The sequence below is a fragment of the Microtus ochrogaster genome, linkage group LG5, assembly GCF_000317375.1.
Source record: "Microtus ochrogaster isolate Prairie Vole_2 linkage group LG5, MicOch1.0, whole genome shotgun sequence".
In the NCBI taxonomy this organism is placed as follows: Eukaryota; Metazoa; Chordata; class Mammalia; order Rodentia; family Cricetidae; genus Microtus; species Microtus ochrogaster.
The window spans coordinates 13412901-13433105 of NC_022031.1; positions in this window are offsets into that span (position 1 = coordinate 13412901).

Genomic DNA, 20205 nt, shown 5'->3' on the forward strand with positions numbered 1-20205 from the left:
TGGATTTCTCTCTTTTTTGTTTGGTCTAAACTCTTAACTTGCAGCCAGATCCAGTGCCATGGTCACATGGTCACTGAACTGATATTTCTTTTCTTTTAAAATGTATTTTTTAAATTTTTATGTATATGAGTGTTTTTCCTGCATGTATGTATATGCACCACGTGCATTCCTGTTCAATCACTTAAACTAAGTTTTCAGATAGTTGTGAGCCAGTGTGGATGCTAGGAATTGAACCTGGATCCTTTGCAAGAGCAAAATATGTTCGTAACCTCTGGGCCATTCCCCACAGCCTTCAGGCAGTATTTCTACCTCTTGCTTTCTCTCCACTATTTATTATTTACACCGTGTACCAGGATGACCTTTCTAAATGAGAATGCTAATCCTTTTCTTGCGTATCCACAACTCTCTGCTTTTAGATTGAAAAAGACACTACGTTGTTTCCATTTTCTATTCCATGAGGAAGGATGCTCCTTTTGATTTTTAAGTTGAATGATGATGTTTTGCATTAATTCTTTGTATCCCAGGCTAGCCTCAACCTCACTACATAACTAAGATGACCTTGAATTTCCAATTCTCCTGCCCCTTCCTTCTGAGTTCTGTGCTATAGATATACCCCATTACAAATGTTTTGTTGTGCTGCTGGAGACCCACCCAGGACATCAAGCACACTAGGCAAGCTCTGCACCAGCTGAGCCACATGCTCAGCCCCACTTTCTTTTTGGTGCTATTGTTTTGAGGTATTCAATCTTCACGATCACACTTTTTCTTCTTTTTATTCTCCATCTTTGTCTCTAATCTGACTTCAAATTATTCTGTTCTTTCAGATTGTGACGTTTATTTTTTTACACTTATCTGCATGTGTGTTTGTATGTGTATGAGCGTGTGTGTATGCTCATACCATGACATCCACAGTGGTCAGAGGACAAATTGCAGGGTGCTGGCATCAGAATTTTTTCCTTCCACCATGGGATTCCTGGGACATGAACTCAGGTTGGCAGCCTTATTGACAAGCACCTTTCCCCATTAGCCATCTCGCCAGCCTGTGCTATATCGTTTTGTATCGTATATCATTTTGAGGCTCTAGTTGGCTGTTAGAGCATGCGCTTTGAGTTCAGAGGTCATGTTCTCACTCCCCTGTAGTCTTAGAATATGTCACATGATTCCCGTCAGGACTATGAGAACACTCACAGACGTGAACTGACATAACCTCTCCCATCAGGGCAGCAAATGCCATTCTAAGAACTACTTCAAGCATCCATTACACAATACAATGATGCAACGAGGTCTGATTCAGTATGGAAACATCTATTTAGAGTTATTTTATGAATCCAGATTGTCCTAAGAGAGCAGAGAGCAACAGCTCTTCCTTTCCAAAGTTTCTTATCCTTGACTTCTCATCAGCTTTTATTTGCGTTGCCGTGGGGGTTTTCCCCTCTGCTTTGCGTTCTCCAAGTATACGAGTTCTTCTAGTTCCATTTCTGTAGCTGTGATTTAAAAAAATAACCCCACAAAAGGCAACAGAGGAGAGGAAGGGGCTGATTCGGTTTATGCTTACAGTTATATCCCCTCACTTTGGGGCAGTCACAGCGGTAGGGGCTGGGACTAGCTTGCCACACCCACTGTCAAGAACACTGGGGAACAAAAGCATCCCGCTGCCTGCTTGCTTTCTTCACTCTTAGACAGTTCAGGGTCCAGCCTTGGCAACAGTGCCTCCCACAGTGGTCTGGGCCAATTAGCAATCAAGACAGCCCCCCACCAAAAACGCCCACCAACCAACCTGATCTAGGTGAGTCCTTATTAAGACAGTCTTCCAAATCTATTCAATGTTGTGTTGTTCGGGTTGACTGCTAAATCTAACACCCTAATGACCTAATGACCTTAATTTTTTTTCAAATTTGTCTAGCAGTTGAATTTTTACATTTTTAATTTTATTTTATGATTCTGGATGTTTTGCCTGCACTTATGACTGTGTGTCACTTACATTTCTGGCACCTGCGAAGGCCAGAAGAGGTGGTTGGGTTTCCCTGGAATTGGAGTTACAGCGAGTCACCCTAAGGGTGCTGGGACTAAACCTGAGTCCCCTGGCAGAGCAGCCAGTTCTCTTCGCCAAAAGGACATCTCTCCAGTTCCTGCCTTGCAGCTGCATTTTAACCATGGGTAAAGCAGTTTTCCCTAGCAAGATCTTAATACACTGTAGAAGGTGATGGTCTTTGGGCAGCAATTGCACCTGCTGGGTAAGAAAAATGAGTCAGCCGGAATAAGCTCACAGTTCACAAATGTTTGCTTTAAGCCAGTGATTCCAACCCATGGGTCACATATCAGATATTTCACTACGATTCATAGCAGTAAAAAATTACAGTTATAAAGTAGCAATGAAAATAGTTTTATGGCAGGAGGTCCCCATAACATAAGGAACTGAATTAAAGAATTTCAGCATTAGGAAGGTTGAGAACCACTGTTGGTCCATGTAATCATTAAAATATGATTTGTAATTGCGATATTTACAGATTAAACTTTTAATGGAACATGGATTTCTGACTTCTCTAAAAAACTTGCAAGATCCAGAAACAACAAAACTATGGACCTGTGTGACAACAACCAACTTGAGTCAAGTTACCAGGAACCCACCAGGCTGAGCTGGTGTGGCCCATGCACCAAAGCCTGGCACCGCTCCCTGTCTTCTGTTCTCTTTTCCCATCCTGCCCACACTGGAAGTCTTGCAGTTTGTCAGTCATACATGTTGACTCTGTTCAGGGAAACCATGCTGATTTAAAATGCAGAGGGGCATAGAGATTGTTTTTGCAGTGGTGAGATTCAAAAGTCAGTGTTATAAAATAAACATAAGACCCTGACCACAAAGCTAGACCAACTAAGACAGGTGTCGCTCCCACAAAACGCAACCGTGCTGCAAAGTGGTATGAGCATCATAGAGAGAAGTGTGTTTGCCACCAGACCAAAGCAAAGAGGGGCCGCTCTGTAGCTGTCTAAAGGGTGCGAAGTTGAGGATCCATTTTCAAAGCATTAAATGGGAGTTTATCCACCTGATCTCTATTACTCGTAATAAGAACCACACCACTCTGTGCTTTGAACAGTTCTCCTGGATGTTGGCCCCTGGATGCTTATGTACTCAGAAGTAAAAGGCAGAGCTAAGCCTAACCCACCAATATTATTCAATTATAGTGATTTTAAAATTTAATAACTACAGGGCAAATACACTTGGCCAGAAATATTTGTAAAGTCAAATTATTAACTGTCTGCCGCGTTCCAAAACGAGATGGATTGAAACATTGAAAACCTTGGGGTTAAGTACCCAGCTGATGCCACCTCTGTCTGTCTCCCAATGCCTGTGTTTCCTGATCTTCAGGATCAGTATATTACCCTCTCTTCCCATCATAGGATTGCAGTGAACTTCCAGGGAGATTGCCTGTGGGAAGAGGATCAATAACCCAAAACTGTGGATTTGCTACTGCTCCAGTGGATAGTTGGAACATCTAAAACACACCTTTGAGTTCTGTTTATCAGCTATTTTCTCCCTTTGTAGATCCTTTCTTCCCAATTCTAGTTTTCCATGATGGCCATAGGGAAAATTGATCTCATTTCTTTGAGGGTTAAAAACAAATATTCTGCCATGCTGAGCCCTGGGCTCACTTGTTCATCCATTACTTCTTTTTGACTGGTCCTGAGAATTATTAAGTAATAATTCTTAATTTATTCCTCTTATGAGAAAGTGAGTATTGGTGTGGTGTCCAGAGAACCATTAACCTGGTAATGTCTTGATGACTAGAAGTAAGTTACACAAATCTTTTGAATTTTATTTTAATTTTTCAAGTCTATTAGCATCTGCCTGCCATGGGTTGACAGATGAAAGTGTAGGATCTGCTTAAACTCTGTCCCATTGGGACGATTATTAATTATCAGATCATAGCGCCACAATGAGCAAGCCTCACTGGCTGGAACATGGACTCTTGAGTCAGATGCATTTCTTCTCCAGAGGAAAAGCGCAGCTCTCTGCAGAAAGGTTTCTAGGACTTTGGCTTTCCCTTTGTAAGACATAGAAATGTCCAAGAATAACACTACTATGAAAGGCTTTCATGGTGGTGTTTTTTTTTTTTTATTTGCTTCTTAACTCGAGTTCTTGACAAGCATATATTTGGTTACTCCGAGACTGAGAAGACAAAAGCAGAGCACAGTACCTGCCTCTCTATCTTGGGTATCCAACCTTTTGACATTGGCCTGACACTGTCGTCTACAAATGTATTAGGATGCACTTATAGCTATTCTGGGATGTACACAGCTACAGGCTGGACACACCTACTAGAAGGACCTCTTGCAATGGAAAAGATGGAGGATTCTGTCAATACAGTGCAGGATGGGGGAGTTCTACAATCCAGGTCCCGTACGGAACTGTGAAAACAAAAAACACTGGGGAGAGACACCCCTAACTTGGCCTTTGGTGGACAGAGGAGAAATCTAAGCTAGATCCCACCAGAAGGGAGCCCTAAAGTAGAAGCCCCTATGTAAATGGCAGTGAGGCCAGGAAAGGACTCAAGCCCACTGTGGACCTTACAGTGTTTGAAGGTAAGAAGATGCTTGCATTCTAAAGCTTTCTAAGAAGCAGTAGGTGGGAGACAGACACACTAATTTTAACTAAATCACAGCCGACAACATAAACAATGTGAAAACCCATTTTGATCGGTTGGGCTACCATCATAGACTTAAGCTTATCTTTTAGAGTGGTTTGAAGAGTGGGTGCCCTCCTATAGAGCTGGAGGAGACAATGTGCAAAAACACTTGAAACTGTGGCAGTGTCTGAGAGGGGTTTTTGTTGTTGGTGGTGGTGTTTGGAAGGGATGTGAAGGCGGGAAAAAAGGAATTAGCAACGTTTGCTAAGGAGAAGTCAGCATCTGTCTGACATGCCATACCCATTTAAATTTTATCATTCGTCCAAAATTCATTCTGATGTCAATTTTCCACTAACCAATCCATAAGAATCAAAGTTGTTTATTTGTTCCAGAGCAATTGCAAGACCTAGACATCGCTGTAGTTTCTAGGTGCTGTCTGTCTGCTGAGTCATGACTTAGCTCTTAGATTGCAGCATGAACCTTTTGTACTTAGAACATACAAACTGCAGAGTCACTGAATTCTGCAACTGAGGCAACCGTTGAAATAAATAACCCAACTGCTTCAATCTGAGGAATAATTATGAAATAAGCATATTCATCTTTCACTGGCCAAAGAGAACACAGCATACACTTGAAAAAGCATTGCTTATCTGTTTCCTATTAGTGTGTGCCTTTGAAATGGATAAATGGCAGCATTAATGGAATAAAAAGAAATCCTTCCAGTATAAGGTAATATTGTGTGATGAAATATATCTGAAATGAATGTAACATTAAATGTAATATACTATTAACATGAACACTTCATTCTGGGTATAACATAGACAGCTGGACCAACAAGGATTTTGTTCTTTAAAATTTGGATATCTATTGTGGGAAGAAACCCTAAGATACTTTTATGTCCTAAACTGATGTATATTTTAGCAACTTGTAATGCAAAGTAACTCAATATTCTACATAATGATTTGCCACCACTGTGTAAGTACAACTTTAATTCGATATAATATAATTTTAATTATGAAAATAAAGCTTTTATCTACTTTCATCTGGTTTTCATTTCTTCATTTTTATTATAAGATCCTTTTATAAATATTATGGAATTCATCTGTGGTTCTGCTAAAGTGCCTAGCTTTACTCCCGCAAGTGGGGGATCAGATGGTAGGCTTAATATCCGCGTGCTGTTTCTTCTCATCTTGTATAACATTAGCAAAAATCAGTACGGTTATGATGTATAAAGAAAATGCAGATTCATAACATGATTAGCCTGATGTAAAACAAATTTTCAAGTGCCCCAGGCTTTAAAGACATTAGTCTGGATCCATGCCCATGTTGTGTATACCAAGTACTTTTTATGTTTAACAACACAGAATCAACCTGCTAACTAAAATGCCAATAAACCCCCAAATGACTGACGGCAGGAGACAGTTGTGGATGATGTGCGGTAAGAGGGGAGCAGAGAGTGCAGAGAAAGAGTGAGGAGTGAATTGGGACAGCCCTGCCTCCCTCTAGGAAAGCTAAACATTACCAGAGCTTCTTTGTTTACATCTGTGTGTGTGTGTGTGTGTGTGTGTGAGTGTGTGTGGTACATGAATGTCATGGTGTATGTATAGTGGTCAGAGAATCACTTCAATGAGGCTGTCCTGTCTTTCCACCATGTGGGTCCCAAGGACCAAACGCGGATCTTCAGGTTTGACAGCAAGTTCCTTTACTTACTGAGCTATCTCTTACCCTAAAGAGGAATTTTTCAAAGTAGTATTAGCCATGCTTCTATGTATGTGAATGATTGGCACACAAGTCCCGAGGAGCAGCTTTAAAGAGAAGACTATAAGGGTCAATCGGATGAATTCTGTCTTCCTCCCTGTTGCTCAGTTACTGACCCAGTTGCTCCTGTACCATGGCCCCTGCATGCCCTCATGCTCCCTGGCTAGCCTCTGGCTCTATTCTCTGGTCCTTTTCCTTCTACATTTTCTCAATGCTTGCCTAACGGTCCACTTCCAGACTTCCACAAAAATCAAAGAAATTGTGAGATATTTCTTCTCCATAGGCAAACAGAAGGTTTAAGTGCACCTGTATTCTAAGGTACAGGTGTGAGCAGGCTAAGGCAGAAATCCTGTGTATTTGTGGGTGTGTATATAGTGTGTTTGTGCTTGTGTGCGTGTATGTGTGTGTAGGGTGTGCTATGTGTATGTGTATAGAGTGTGCTGTGTGTATAGGGTGTGGTGTGTGTGTGTGTGTGTGTGTGTGTGTGTGTGTGTGTGTGTGTGCATGTGTGTGTGTGTATAAGGATATACCACGGCCTTAACCTCTTTTCTGTTTCTGCAATGCATATCTGAAGATTTCCAGGATGCTTCATGTGACAAAGGCAACACAAGTAAAATCACCCTGAGCACACACGCATCCTGGCTGCTGCCTGAGCACACATTCATCCAGGCTGCTGCCTGAGCACACATGCATCCAGGCTGCTGCAGACGGTCTAGAACAGCTCCAGCAGAAAAGCCAAACTGCTGATCCTGAGACCACAGGGACAGATGAGAGGATCCAGGCTGTGGACATCCTAGTAGGCTGTTATATGGATTTGGACACTCATCTTTGATGACGATATGTTGTCAACCATTGAAGGGTCTGAAGTCCTGGCCAGAGGTGAACAGTACTGCAGTGTGGACAGTCCAGGCTTCTCCCAGTGTGGATAGAAGTGCTGAGATGTGGGGAATACAGTGATTTGAGTGGAAGGTCACTAGAGGCTCTTGTGTTTGAATATTTGGTCACCAATTAGTGGAACTATAGGATTAGGTGTGACCCGAGGTGGCTTAGACATTCAGTAAAGATGCCTGGTGATGTGGACATGCTGTTAGAACGCTGCACTTGAGACTCAGGAGATGCTTGTTGAGAAATGGCTAATACCTATTGTCCACAGCTCAGATGTGAAATCAAAGCTAATTCTAGTTTTCACAAAGTACTGTATCCTGCTTCCAAGAAGGCAGTGGCCAAACAACAGCTAACAGCAAAATCATTTGCTAATGTTTCAAAAAAACATGTCTTCAATATAGTGATCCTCTTTGGATTGAAATTCTAACAGGGCTTGGATTTACGATGTGGGCCACTACACATGATTTTTATTTATTTCTTTATATTTTATTATGAATATAACCCATGCACACATTTTAAACCTTATATCTTTGTTTTTTGGAGGTTATGTTACGTTTAATCGATATGAATCAAGATCATTAGCTCTTGATTACTCACTGATTTGGTTGATGCACGAGACTTGGTTCCATACGTTAAAGAGAGATACAAACTTGAACCGATGACTTAGTCTTGGGCTTTATTTAGAGGTGCCCTTTTAAGGTCTGTCTGTATAATCCTGGATGACCTGGAGCTCACTATGTATATACCATGCTGGCCTCACACTCAGAGAGGACTGCCTCTGCCTCCGGAGTGCTGGGACTAAAGGCGTATGCCACCACCACCCAGCTAAGATCAGCCTTCTTAAAAGACTAACATAGAAGAGACATCAAAATGAAACAGCATGAGTTAAAGGCAATTTCCAGGCAGGATTTCCCAGTGAAAACATTTCAAAGAAAGAGTTAAGAGCAACTAAGATGTGATTAAAACTAAGATGGCACAATTATTACAGTAGGGGACAAATAGTACACAGCCTTACTTTCATGAGGTGTTTAAAGGGGCCATACTCATGGAAAGAGAAAGCAGAATGGTAGCTGCCGAGGGCTAGAAGCAGGGGAAAGTGAGGGTAAGGGATTAAGCAGTAGAGGTATAGAGTTTCAATTTGGGAATATGAAAGAAAACTCTGGAAATGGATGGTAGTGGCTGTCCGATAAATGCACTTAATATGCTACTGAAGCACACACTGAAATGGACAACATAACACTGTGCACATTCTACCTTAAGAAATACTACAGTTTCCTAATAATTGAGGTCTGTAAAGCAACAGGCCCCTCCTGTGCCCAGGGATGCACTGGCAATGTCTGTGAGCTGGCGTCCACCAAGTGGTCATTGTCAGGTGTAATTCAGTGCTGCCAAGAGGCCACCATTTTATTTGCGCAAACATATGTGGACTGGCTGAAATGCAAAGGGTGGCCTGTTTGCACCCCTTTGAGATCTGTCCCAATTTCTGTCAGGTGGTAGTTGGATTTCCTTCTCAGACGTGGTCCCTCGTGGGCTGACTGGTAGTCAGAGGCTTCTACCTCATGGCTAGCTTGGGACCTGTGATAGTCTTGATTGATTGACAAGTCAAGTGGATCTGGAATCAACTGAAAAAGCAAGCTGCAGGGCGTTCCCAAGAGGGATCCTTTCCAGAGGGCTATGTGAAGTAGGAAGCTTCATCCTGTACGTGGAAGACATCTTCCAATGACAGATGACATGAAAGTCCAGAGGACAGGACATGGGTGAAGGATGCTCTGCTTGCTTCCAATTTCACTAGCAAGTTCCCTTAACCTGTCATTGCAACATTTCTTTGCCAATATTAGAAAAGGCTTCTACAGCCTTCTGACATAGGTCAGAAGCTCCCCTAAGTCTTCCAGGCCTTCAACATCATATTGGGCCTGCTGAGACATCCAATCACATGGACTGAAAAGCTGTTGAACTGTTGGCCTCTCCAGTAGGAGATAGACATTGTTGAACTACCCAGAATGGGTATGTAAGCCAGTCTATAAATCCCTTTTAAATAAGTGTTCATTCTACCAGTTCTGTTCCTTTAAAGACCAGATTAATATTGGCTCTTTTTCTAGTAGCTAAATCCCTCAGAATTATCGCTAGAGTCATATCCAAGTGTCTATATGAAACACTCTTGCTAGCAATGTTTGGGGACACATGGTTCATTGGGTACCACCAGTTTAATGTAAGATAAGTGTAAAATAAGTGAAGAGTAAATAAAGCATTGATTTTCAAAGGAAAAGGTGGTAGAAACATTTATTCCAGCCTGCTGAATATGAACAGCCACAGAGCAACGATGCAGAGAGGCCAGCGCACAGGGCATGTGAGTGGGCAAGATGCCTTAGCTGGATGAGATAGTCATAAAAAGACTTCCTGTTAACTTTCAGTTCTTTACATATTGATTGTTCATCACCTCGAGTTTATATCATGTCACCGCATGGGCTAGAAGGCAGATAACAGAAATGAATAGAGATGAAGGTAAAAATCTGTGAGGTTTGTAGTTTTTGTGGAGAGACAGGAATCACCTGTAGTTTCTGTCTTTTACCCAGACCCATCCCATCTACAAGTCTCATCGATTCTCAAACATGCACTAAACATACCACCAATCCCCAAGTAAAGACCGTAGTCCAGCGCCCACCGCTTCTCCCTGGACCAATGCAGTGGTCCCGAATTGCCCTCCTGCTTCTATTCTGAACCTCCTGGTTTATCCTCCAGAGTGCATCCGGATTGCGCGTTCTTATACATAAACCAGACTGTGTCTTTTCTGCTCAAAAGCAAAATGAGACAAACCAAAGAGACCTCCAAGTAATAGTCTACCACATCAAAGACAGAACCATGACTCTCCCTGTCCTCCAGAGGCCGTGTCCCACACCAAGCCCTTGCTCTGTGCCTTCCATCCTCAATGCCATCCACATCCCCCCCATCCCGCTTAGTAAGCATTTCCCTCCTATCTGACTGTTTATTACCTCTAGAGCTCTACTGCCTGCTCTACTTTGATAACTACTTTCCTTTCTATTCTCCACACGGGCATCATCAGAGTGTCCTTGTCTAGCTCAAACAGCACCCACCACTCTCTTCGTGTATGTCAAATTATACACACAAAATGCTTTTACTCATCTGTCAATAACCCATACATATACACATACTTAAATATGCAAGATCTATTTTTTATTTTTACTTTATTTAAAGCTAAGTTCTCATAATTTAAATTTTTAGATAATTCTAAAGTTGTGATAGGGAAGAGAGTCTCCTACTTCCCTTCATGTTCTTTCTCCTTCCTAGAGGAAACCATCCCTGGCTCTATACTGTTCTTCATTGACTTTACGTGTTTAAGTATGGCCTACCACCATGTTACAGAAGGTGATGTGTTTCTCCTTCGTTTTGCTTCCTCCCTAACGTACATGCACACCAGCACTACCCGCCTGCCATATTCCAGCACGGCTATCTGATAGCTTTTTCAAGATCAGTTCTTGACATTGAAAAGACTCCATCTCTCTTACAGATGTAAGCTCTTAAAGCAGTATGTGCTATTCTGATCATTTTCTAAAATAGTGTCTACTTAAGGTGTAGAGTGTGATGTGTGGATGAATACATATAATTAATATTGTCAATCAAGTTGTTATTTACCACTTTTCATAATTCCTTTTAATGTGTCTATACTTCTAACACATTTTTATTATACCGCTAATATTAACTATAGTCCTTGCATGCTCCATTAAGTCTTAGTCACGCTATTTACTCGCAGGCTTATGGTCTTTAACTCATGTCTTCCCAATTACCTTTCATTGCAATATTTTCCTTTTTTCTGTTTCTGGTTTACTCAGCTTAGTGTATTTTCCTCCAAGTTCAACTACATTATCACAAATAGCAGGACCTCTTAAAGCTGAAAAATATTCTATTATATGTGTTTACATACATATAGAGCACATGAATAATGGAATAGACATTTACTGTTTCTCAAAGATAAAATATTAAATACATTAAATATCTGTAAACATTAAATATCAAAAAATATACCGTTAATGGGCATATTGACAGGAGAAACCTGTACACTTTGTTGGTGGAAATAAAATAAGAACTGGAGACATGACTCAGGGTTTAATAGTACTTATTGTTTTTTCAAGGACCCAGGATTGGTTCCCAGAACCCACGCTGTGTCTCACAACCATCTGTAACTCCAGTTCCAGGGCATCCGATGCCCTCTTCTGATTTCCATAGGCCCCAGGCACATGTGGCATATACATACACACATGAAGTCAAAACACTCGTACACATAAAATGAAATAAATATTTAAAAAATTACTACAACCATAATGAAAATCAGCAAAGAGAGATCCCTCAAGAAATTACAATTATAGTTAGTTTCACTTGCAGATTTTAAAGAAACTCCTGTTTTTCAAAACACCTGTTTCAATTAACATTCAGCCAACACGGGCAACGGGAGCTTTCCCTTTGTCCACCTTCTCACTGACACGGCTTGCTTGATCTTTAATAGACATTCTAACAAAAGTTCAGTGATACCTGATTGTGTGTGGGAGGGAGACTGCATGCATACACGCACATGGCTATTCTAGGACTATGTTTATATGTGGATACATATGCAATGAAGACATAAGAGGCCATTCGGTGTTCTACTATGTCTCCTTCTACCTTATCCCCTTGAAACAGGGTCTCTCACTGAACTTGGATCTGGGCTAGTGTGCAGCAAGTCTCAGTGGTCTTCCTAGCTCCACCCCACACAGCACTGGGGTTTGAGAACTGCATAATCTCACCCAGTTTTTTATGTAGATGCTGGGGATTTGAACTCAGGTCTTCATGCTTGCACAGCAAACACTCTCGCCCTGTGAACTTTCTTCCTAACTGATTTAGATCAGCATTTCCCTAATGTTTAACATCTTTGTCATATACCGGTTGGCCATTTTTATGCCTTATTTAAAAAATGTCTCCTCAAATCTTTTCTGTATTAGGTTTGTTTTTTAACTTACTTTTTTCCGAGCTTTGAATATTAGCCTTGTCTGATGTATCCTTTTTTGCTTTTATTTTTCTTTTTAATTTTTATTGTTTTTATTATGATATACATTTTCTCTGTTCCCCTCCCCTGCTTCCCTCGGCCCCTCTCTGCCCTCCCCATGACTCCCAACTTACTTAGGAGATCTTGCCTTTTTTTTCCTTCCTATTTAGATCCATGTATGTCTCTCTTTGTTGTCTAGTTTCTCTGGGATTGTGGGTTGTAGGCTGGTTTTTCTTTATTTTATATCTAAAGAACACTTATGAGTAATTACATATTATATATGTCTTTCTAGGTCTGGTTACCTCATTCAATACGTTTTTTTCTGATCCATCCATTTGCCTGTACATCTCAAGATGTTATTATTTTTACTGCTGTGTAGTACTCTATTGTGTAAATGAACCAAATTTTCTTTATCCATTCTTCAGTTGAGGGGCATCTAGGTTATTTCCAGGTTCTGGCTATTACAAATAATGCTGCTATGAACATAGCTGAGCACATGTCCGTGGGATATGAATGAGCCTCCTTGGGGTATATACCCAAAAGTGGTATTGATGGGTCCTGAAGTGGATTCTTTTCTAATTTTCTGAGAAATTGCCAAAGCAGCTGTACAAGTTTGCACTTCCACCAGCAATGGAGGAGTGTTCCGTTTACCCCACATCCTCTCCAGCATAAGCTATCATCAGTGGTTTTGATTTTGACCATTCTTACAGGTGTAAGGTGGAATCTCAGAGTTGTTTTGATTTGCATTTATCTTATGGCTAAGGATGTTGAGCATTTCCTTAGGTGTCTTTCAGCTATTTGAGGTTCCTCTGTTGAGAGTTCTCTGTTTAGGTCTGCTCCCTATTTTTTTAATGGATTATTTATTCCTTTGATGTCAAGTTTCTTGAGTTCTTTACATATTTTGGAGATCAGCCCTCTGTCCGATGTGGGGCTGATGAAGATCTTTTCCCATTCTGTAGGCTGCCGTTTTGTCTTGTTGACCGTGTCCTTTGCTTTACAGAACCTTCTCGGTTTTAAGAGGTCCATTTATTAATTGTTTCTCCCAAGTGTCTGTGTTACTGGCATTCAAGTGTACTTCCCACTTTCTCTTCTATAAGGTTCAGTGTGGCTGGCTTTATGTTGAGGTCTTTGATCCATTTGGACTTGAGTTTTGTGCATGGTGATAGATATGGGTCTATTTTCATTCTTCTATATGTTGATATCCAGTTATGTCAGCACTACTTGTTGATGCTTTCTTAGGGATAAAAGAAAGAGAAGAAGTCTGGTACATCATTTGTGAACATTTTTTCCCCAAAAAGCAGAGGCTGACTTTCATCTTGTCCACTTGGCAGCAACGGTTGGTTTACTGTGGTCCCTCTAGATTTCTGCTTTTGTTTCTCCTCTGGGCATCCTATACAGAGCTACAGTGTCAAGACCAATGTTAGGAACTTACCCATGTATTTTCTTCTAGGAGTTGTATGGCATATAACAATATATATATTATTAGTGAGGCCTTTCATCTACTTTGGGTTGATTTTTGTAAATACGATCAGATAAGGGTCCAGTTCTATTCTTTGAGGACTCGGGCTTCACCACTCTCCAATTTAGATGATCTCTGTCATTGATTCCTAATTATCATGGAAGTTCTCTTCTATTTATTGGCTTGCCGAGAAAAAGACATGAGGGTAATGGTTGTGGTCTGCATTGCATCTGCGGTTTGCTTTTTCCCTCCAGGATACTGAGAACTCTCCTCTCTCTCTCTCTCTCTCTCTCTCTCTCTCTCTCTCTCTCTCTCTCTCTCTTTTTCAGTGTTCTGAACATTTTCAACACCGGTTGCTGGTGAGAGTCTCTGTCTGCTTTGTCTAGTACTCACGGATCTCCTCTCCTCTGAAACCTCATGTTCTAGGAAACATTTTAGAATCGTTGGCTGAATGGTGTCCTTTGTTTCTCTCCTTTCTTCCTAAAGCTCCATTTATTTGGACGTTGGACCACCAAGAGCATATAGCATTTCATCATCCTGTTTCGTGTAATTCTTACCTCTTCTTGCTCTCTTGGGAGACTGCCTCAGTTTATTTTGTCAACTTTATTGACTTCAACATTTCTGTTACCTTAGTTTTTATTTCTCGTGGATTGTTCCCAGTCTTTCTTCTTCTACCTCCTATTCCCCTTCCTACCCTGCCTCCTTCTCTTTCCTACAGCCCTTTCTTCGCATCTTCTTTCTCTTCCTTCTGATTTGGGACCTAGGGTCTTGCACATTCCAGACCAGTGTTCTACCACCATGCCACACCCCAGTTCTTTGGATATTCTTCCGTGTGTGTGTGTGTGTGTGTGTGTGTGTGTGTGTGTGTGTGTGAGTGTATTGGGGGGCACTGTTGTTGTTTTCTTCTAGTTTCATGACAGCAGTGTTTTCTCTTAGAGCTCTTAAAAATGGTAATGGGAATTATTTTTATTTTTTCAATATTTGCCTTAGTTTACTTTCTATTACTTTTAATTTGGTTTCTGTTTGTTTTAGTAAAGGCTTTCTTTAATTCCCATTTGTGTTTAATTTTAGTCTTATATTAAAGCTGATTCATAAGTAAGGACCATAGTTTTTTATTTTGGGTGATCAGGTGGATCCAGGCAATGACCCCAGGTCTAAGAATCTCAGATGTTTTCCCTTGGATTAGTTAGAACTCTTAATGAAGGTGAGTCCGGGCTCTTGTCTTACTAATCTAGATGGGGCTGAAAGTTTTATGGGGACGGTTTGGCCTAAAAGAAGTAGGTATCAAAGCACTTGAAGTATGAGTGACTTTTACCTATCCTGCAGTGACCAGGGAATCCATCCCTGAACATTCCCTAGGACTTCCCTTACAGTTTAGTCTGTTCATTACACTAGCTGGGGTGTGTGTGGGGTGTGTGTGTGTGTGAGTGCATGTGAGCGCATCTAACTGCATCTTGTACTGATTTGTAGCCAATCCACATTTTAAAACTTTGCTTGCACTGACAGAAGTCCTCAGTACCACCATCTCCATGTGTGATGGGTAAGGTGGGATGAGGTGGGTTTGCTGTGTATTGAGTTGTCTTCCTGTACCCCCACACTCTACTGTTAACTTTAGAGGCAGCTTTCTAAACTCTGTTAAGTCAGTTACCAATTTTCTAATTGTAAAAAAGTCTAATTTTCTCCCCACTCCTAAAATTTGCTACTCTTTTCTTATTACTTGCCTTCTATGTCCTTAAAAAGTATGCTAAAAAATCTCTCTACTGATATTTTACTTTGATTTCTATAGCAAGCAAAACTAAATACTTCCATTGAGTCAGATAGTTATCCATCTATCTATACTCTTCTATGTGTACATGAGATGATTTTCTCAATAACAAGGATTCTACCTTCTGTATTTGCTGTTTTATCTAGTGTCTTCAGTACCCGGCAAATACTAGATACATAATAAATTTTACTGAATCTACTTGGCAGGCCAGATGACTGACTTGATTGGTGAGACTTCTGGATGCCACAGAAACTACAAATTTTGACAATGACATCACTTTAGAAATTTCTACAAAGAAGAGTTTCAGGCAGTCCGATATTACATTAACTGTATCTTCATTCCATTGTCTAGCTATTTCATTTTTAAAAAACATATTTCTTTTATATGTGCCTAAATGTATGTCTGTGTGCCACGTGCACGCCAGATGTCATCAGCTCACCTGGAACGGAGTTAGACAGTTGTGAGCTGCCTGATATGTGTTCTGGGAACTGAACCTGCGCGCTCTGTAAAAGTAGCAAGCACTTCTAATCACTGAGCCACCTCTCCGTCCCCTCAGTTTGATGTTAATTCTTTTGGATTGGTTTCATTAGGGACTTAAATGGAAATGAAATGATGTTAGGATAGGAGGTAGGGCTGGAGGAAGGCAGTGATAGTTAGAATTAGCATCAGTGTACGGTAGCTTTTTGAATGAGCTTAAATCTTTTTTTTTATTCTGCTTTCCGGCTTGTGCAGGGACTTCAGGCCTGATGCAGTTTCTTAGCTTTCTTGGTCATTCGTTCCTTGCTGTTTGGATGACAAGTTCCTAGTCTAGTTCAAATGAGTCGTTTTGCTCCTTAGAAGTGTTTAAATTCCATCTTTGAATATGAGCTTAAGTGATGATAATGGCCTAGCTAATTCGGCTTTTGAGTTTCCAGGAGAGACAGCAGTATAGGGGAGGGTGGTGGTGGACAGAAGTGGAAGAAATTCAGAGGCACGATCGATGTTCACCTTTACAGACTAAAATTGTGCTCCACTGAGGAACACCATATAGTTGCTTTAATTCACTTAAGCGGCATTTGTTCAGCACCTGCTACAGGCATTAAGCTGTACTATGTCCTGAAAACACACGGTGTCCTCTCTAGTCCTTTACTCTCTTGCTGTTTTGGTAAGTGATGGACTTAACCTTGCCTTCATCAAACCTGTAGTTAGCTAGGTTAGAGGTTATGCATTGTAATAGGTAATTGGTAACAAAAGGCAACCTAGAGCCAAAATTAAAACCCACTTCAGTCTTCAGGTATTTGTTTTAGTGTAGTAAGGACCCATGAGTATAGGTACAGGTTGACAGTTCTATACAGCTTAGGAAAATGAGAGTTTAGAATAGTGGTAGACATAACAAGAACATGGAAAGACAGAGGTGGAAACCCGGGATCTTGAATGCTGCCTCGGAGATACGGGAGCATGCAATATCTCACTGAAAATATTTTTTTTTGCCCTTTTTCATATGTAGGTCATTCAGAGTCATAAACAACAGTCAAAGCAACAGTCCTTGGTAGAGGTTGGGGTGCTGATTCTAAGTTCCTACTCTTTAAGAGTCTTTATTCATTATGAATCAATTCATTTCTGGGGAGTAAGGTCATTTGTATTTGTTTTCATTTTTAAATTGATCAGATATAATTTCTCAAAAACAAGATGGAGACAACAGTGATGGATTTTTCTTTTCAATTTAAAATGTATAAAATTCACTCATCTATGTACATTATGTTTTCTTCTTAGACTTTCTAACTTAAAGGACTGGGGTGGTTGTGCAGTTTTGATCATTGCCATAAACCCCTTCTTTCTGGGTCTGTTTTGTTTTAGTCCTTCCCTACTTCATCTCCTCCATGGCTCCCTCCCTCCCCCTTCACCTCTCCCTGGTTCCCCCCTTCCCCCTTCACCTCCTCCTTTTCTCCCTCCCTTCCCCCTTCACCTCCTCCATGGCTTCCTCACTTCCCCCTTTACCTCCTCCTTGGTTCCTCCCCTTCCCCCTTTACCTCCTCCATGGCTCCCCTCCTTCCCCCTTTACCTCCTCCCTGGCTCCCTCCCTTCCCCCTTCCCTGTCCTCTTTGACCCCCTCCTTCTCCGGGCAGGCGGCAGGGCAGACCGTCCTCTCTGGCAAGGACAGGAAGGAAAGTGAACAGCCTTCCCAGGGGGCCGGCCTAATGGGGGTGAGTGTGGATCTTTCAGCAGAGCTTGTCAATGAGGATCAGGCACTAGAGGGCACTTCCACTGGCTCTCTGACCTCTTGGTAAACTATTTGTTTTTCCTTGTATTGATTAAAAAAACAAGCCACCAGCGCTAACGCCCTGTCAGCCAAAGCTTGTTTTTAAGAATCTTCCACATTTCCAAATACACTACTATAAAGAGTCCAGGTCCTCCATCTTGTTTAATCTCTGCAATTCAGGTAAACCAGGCTACTGATACCCTTTTCCAAAAAAACTAAAACTCTCCCGAAGAAACAACAGAACCACAAATTAAAATCATCGGTAAAATACTCCAACTACGAAACCACCGAAAATAAACCTTCTTGTTTGTTGTGGGGACCGGAAGCCTGACAACTGTCTCATCGTATTTACACATTAGTTCTGGAGGGGTTCTCTCCTCATGAGAGCAAATGCCAGCTATTGTTTTCCTTAGGCAGCAACGTGGAGTCCACCTTTCTCCCCCCCCCCCTTCTGTCCCAGCATGCTAAAATAAAACTCAAGACCCCAAGGCAACTTGATTCCTGCCGGGATGAATGGAGCTAAACTTTACAGTTGAGCGAAACCTCCAGGTTGTGTACCTATGGATGTTACTCAATGAAAAATAGCCAGGATCATGGTGCTCCTGGCTGTGTTTCCAATAGCTATGTGATTGCGGCACTGGATTGAGTTACCAGGCCTTTGAATTGTGACCTTCTGTCTAAAAAAGCTCCAGAGGTTGCCCTTTACTTTCCTCGCATTTGGGAGCCTGGGCAGGGGTGGGGGGTGAGGGTGGGGGATGGAGTGGGGGGTGTGGGGGGGCTGTGAATGCAACTAGAAGGAAAAAGCAGCTCTATTGGTTACCTTCTCCCATACCTGGCAGCTTCTTTATCAAATAATAAGAGTTCTTTGATTTTGAAGACATAAAACCAACCTTCATGTGCCCTGGAAAGCCGGGAGCACAGTTTAATGTAATTATTTCTACGTGAACAAATCAAGTGTTTATCATGTAGGAGCTGTTAGGGTCAAAGCACACCCCACTGGATAACTGAAATTAAGGCAGGAAAAGGGAAAGAGACCCACAGTTAGTAGAGCAAGCGTTCCATAGGGTTGGCTGCAGGCCTCTTCCTTTAGTGTTTAGAAAAGTTTTGAGGATATATATATATATATATATATATATATATATATATATATATCATCCCTTTTTGAGGAGGATAATTCACCTCTCTTAATAAATGATGCCAAACACACCCATGCTTCCTGATTTGCTCATTTCAAGTTTAAGAAGTCCTCATATTTATCCATTGACCATTTAATATATTTTTGTGTTTGAACCAGTGAGTTTATTTACAATATGTCTTTATGAATCACCTGAGGCTATAAAGCAATGTTGTATGATTTATATGGCTACTGTCTAGTCATGTATTTATAACTGAAATCACACACGCATGTGCACACACACACACATGCACACACACACACACAAACTTAAGTATAACACACAGCTTTCTGGATTGCATTTTACCTTGTTCCAGAACGATGACCCAGGAGAAGCCAGCAATGTCTCAGTGCTCCATCTACTGTTAAGAGGAGACTTTGATCAGCTTCAGAAATAAAGCCAATTCCCAAACAACTAGTTTAGGGGGAAAAGCACCCATCTTATTAAAAATCAGGATTCAGGCAGACATGAGGTCCCCAGTACAGTGTTTGGTCACCAGCCCTGCCCTTCTCTTCTGGGAGCTGCTCATTGTTACTGGAGAATTTAAAAACTGGGAACTCAGCTGTAGTGAAACGCAGAAAACCCAAAGCAAATTTGCAGATCCTCTTACATGTTACGGAAGGTGCTGACAAGATTGGTTTTGCCCATGGCTTAGAGAGAGAGAAAAAAAATGTTAAAGAGGAGACACCCCTGGCTTCCTAGGTTGCTTCATGTCAACAGAGATCCATTCTACAGTGTGGAAAGCAAAGGAGCTCCTTGCTGAGATTAAACATGTGCTTCCAAGAACAATTATTTACATATTTTTGACAGAAGGAAGAGAAGCTAACTCTGTTTGCCATTTTAGAAAATCAGTTGATTTTGGAAGAAAAAAAAATCTATTGTGTCATATTTTTCTTAAAGTGGCTTTAACACCCATACTCTTTCCTTCAGGAGAAACAATAATAATTACCACTGCCCATGCTTTCTTTATCAATACCAAGAAGTGCTATACAAAGTTTGTACTAAGAATAATAATTTTTTTAAAAAACATCCTATAGGCAGTCATTACTACATAGGATAACAAGTTTCCCTCTCTAAATAAATAAATGGTTATGATTCATTTGTAAAAAACCAATGTGCTTATTATGAGGTCAGGAAATGGGTTCTATTTTCATATTGTGTTGGTATGAGGACTATAATATTTATGAAAATAATTTTCCATGGTACAGCTAATAGTTAGTAATTGCCTCCTTAAATTTACTGTTAAAAGCTATTCATGTTGGGAGTT